Here is a 4,022-nt window from a genome sequence, read left to right as displayed (position 1 = left end):
ACCGATTAATAAATTTTCTCCAAAGATTCGATCGGATGAAGTAGGAACTAGAGTAATTTACCAATAATTTCAAGGAGGTTTCCATTCGGGGCGACGTAACGCGGAGCAAATCTCGAATTGGAGTTTCACAACGACGAAAACATCAGAAACGCATTCCGAACGAAGTTTTATACGGCAGTTGGAATTGTTTTCCGTGTTCAAGGACGCGTGCCATGAACATTATTTCGCGCAAAGCACCGCATTAGCCGGAAGAAAGACGATTGGCATTAGGTCGCGCGCGCGATCTTTGCTCCAGATGCCGATTCACTGAGACAGAGTAATGGACTTTAGCTACTTTATGCCTCGTTCTCAACGAGCGATCCTCCCGGAAACGACTCGAAAGATACTTCCGTCGCGGACGCAACGACTAACCCGCTGTGAATTGATACTACGCCGAGCGAACATTTGCTCAAGCTGTTTGTACGAGAGAAAGATCGTAGCGGAAAAGCTTCTCTCCGATTAGAAGCGCGCCCGGTTCTGTAATGGAAGATCGTGTGTGCACGTAGTAACATTGCAACCTAAGCCCTCTTAGTGGGCTGAAACGCAGACCGGCTCGCGAAGGATCTCATTAATCCTTCGAGGATACCTTTTTAAGCGTCGCGATTAATCCTTTCAATTGATGGCCGAGATTGACGAACAGCTAAAATAAAAAGAGAGTATTTTTATTTATGCGTTACGAACGAGAATCGTTCGATTCCCTGGACGAGATATTCGATATGAAATTATCAAATGTCAATAATCGTTTGTTGTTCGATGAATTTCGAAAGATTGAAATAAACGTATATACATTGTATGTTTGTCGATGATGAAATCCCTCTTTTTATGTGTACATTGTATTCTCATGTATCGGAGAAGACTGAGGGGTGAGTTTTTCTTTTATTTTAATTATATTACTTTGTAGCGGGAAGTACTGCTTGGCTAAGAACGTTTCTTATTGTAAAAATATGCTAAACGTCAGTGTTGGATAATATTTAATGCAATTAACGATTAACGATTGCAATTGGAATGTATGATTATTCATAGTGATTAACAAGTATAACAGGTATTTAATCGTCAATTGAACCAACGATTAATCACTTAATCATCAATTGAATTAACGATTAACTATTAAAATTCTCTTTAACATGAAATTGATGTTTGGATCTGTGTGTGTAGTTAACTACGAGTTAGTATTCATTTAATACAATATACATTCGTATACATTGAATAGAACTTTGATTAAATTTGAATTAAAAAGCTATTGTACTATAAGAATCGACGATTGGCGATTGCTGATTAATAAATAACAACTAATTTCTTCAATACTGATAATTCAATTAGATAAAAACATGTAATTGATCGATATCCAACACTGTTTGACGTCAATGTGTACTTATTTCATCCGGGTATATGATAGTATAAGGACCCAAAACAATTTTTATTCATTTTTTTATTGTAAGCTAGCTTTATCTCTTATTCAAATAAACACAATAGACCTTCATAAAATAGAAGAATAATTTCTTTCACGATATAACTACCATTACTTTGAAAGGGAAAGTATCGAGAATCAATGAATTAAATACATGTGATTATATAATGACAAAGAAAGGCAAGCATTTAAGCACCGTTTATAGGTACCATTCGTGCTGCAAAGTGAGAACAGAAAAGAATAAAGGAAGATTTAGTGATTCGTGGAAATCCAACATTCGCTGGGGAATTTCGAATATCAATCACCGTGTATTGTTTCAACTCTTATAGAAGAGCATCGTTTGCTTTCATTTCTCGAACGGCAGCAGTGGAATGTTACGAATTATCGGAGCTTTACTGTTCATGTACGGAAATCATCTTTTTTTAAAGTTGATTGCTTTCAGATATTGAATCCGAACAGATTCTTTCTTCATACACGAGCCATGCAGAAATCAAATTGATCAATTCTATCAAGGTTAATCGTTTGATTTCTAAAAAATTGAACGTTAATTATGTACTTTGACACTGAAATTAGGAAATTTTCAGAAAACGGAATCAATCGTTTCGACATTTAAGCGAATAGAGAAAAAATTATATCGACTTCCTTCTTTCAGATTTTACCCTCCGAATTTTTAATTGGAAATAAGTGGAATATCGAAAGTATATTTTATTTTCGTTAGATTTCCTTTTCACGAAGTTTGATTTGTAAAACTTATTAGGTACGCACGCATACCAGGTAAACCACAGTAATGCCATAGGTATATTAGCCGCAATTATGTTTCCCTGGAATGTACATTACATCCTGTCTATTAACGTAATTCAACTTGTATTACTGAACTAATTTACTTGGATAACTAATGTACTACCGGGTATGTTATTAGCGTGTAGAAAATCAGTCAAATTGGTGACTTAACAATTCAATCTTTCGACGATTAAAGATTGATGTAATTAATTCTACCTTGGATAATTTACACGTACATCCAGAGTCTATTAATCATGTATCTAATGAAATGTTAAAATGTAGACAATTGATTTAGCTCCTGAAAAATTCAACTAGCCAATCGACAGATAAGAGTATTTCATTACAAATTATTTTGTCTCCTATTAAACAATACGTAACTATGCATTCGATATTGAAATAGCAAAGTCAGGTGAACTAGCCAGTCAAGGCTAGAGTTAAGTGGATACCTATGGAAATTTAATATGACGCTGTTACATTTGTAATTCATCGAGTTACCGTGTGTTACAGACAATTCTGAAGTACAGATCGTATAATAGAATGAATTTATATTGGTCGCAAAGCACACCCTTCTCACCAAGGTTCTCTTATTTTTCTTCCCTTACCCGGAACACCTTTCTTTCTTGACTAACTGGTTCGCGCGTTCGACGGCTATTTACCTTGGCTTCTCGTAAATTTTTCAAACAATTTTATCGTGGTAACGTACGAGAAAGGATCGACAACCACTGGTAGCTGAAATAGGTTAAGAGTGTGCAACTTGAATTCTTTTGTGTTATCGCTCCGTTATGTACGCAAAAATATATTTCTCCTTGGTAACATTGAAATGTGAAATCTGTGCCAAGGATAGCAATGGAATGTGAGAAACATAAAATAACTTTCCTTGGTTTCTATACGCAAGTAAAGTGATTTATTTTTCAGTAAACTGAGTTTAAAAAGCGAATTTAAGAGTATTTAATACATTTCAGGAATAATAGCGTAATATATTCGTTCATGACGTATAGGCTTGCGATTGCTACGACATTTTAATTTTCTTCTTTGATATTATTTCATTTAACTGTATTTTGTTGAGGATTTCACGCGATTAGATCAATATTATTGATGACATTCTACAAGTTAGTCAAAATCTCAATTATCAGAACGCCGATTAACAGAACGATCGATTATTGGAATATCGTTTATTGGAAATTTTAGGGATAATCCCTCACAAGGAAGATTGGGGATTGAAATGAAATAGAAACAGAATGAAATAGTAACATTCGTATAAAACATACAACTTGCTAAATCACTAATAATATTGGTTATTATGAAGACACAGGTGTACACATAATATCTCTTCGAAGTAACAAACTTTTGTATATTATAAGTACATTATTAGTTTTGAATATTCTGATGTTCATAAGCAATAACAGTTTACTATTGTCTTCTACCATTTGCGTTATCTTAGTTACCATTAATTTGCATCATTGGTATTAACGAAGCTACAGTGATATTACGATACAGCACGATACGACTATAAATACACTAACATGTTGTTTCCGCATTGAGAACTTACGGTATCAATGGTTCAGCTGCAGTTGAATGGTGAATGAAGCTTTCTACACAAAATGCGATAACGGTAATTTCAACAGTTGCTTAATTAATTAGTATAAACAATGAATCGGTGTAAATAATGAATTGGTAGTTTACTTTACTACAAATTTCATTCCACTTAATTGCGATTTTAATTTCTTTCAATAAACGTTATTTTACATTTAAAAATTTTTTGTATATAAAGAATAATCTCCACAATGATCTTATA

Source organism: Bombus terrestris, chromosome 9, assembly GCF_910591885.1.
Source record: "Bombus terrestris chromosome 9, iyBomTerr1.2, whole genome shotgun sequence".
In the NCBI taxonomy this organism is placed as follows: domain Eukaryota; kingdom Metazoa; phylum Arthropoda; class Insecta; order Hymenoptera; family Apidae; genus Bombus; species Bombus terrestris.
The sequence above is the reverse complement of the archived record's forward strand: the minus strand, read 5'-3'. Positions refer to the sequence as shown.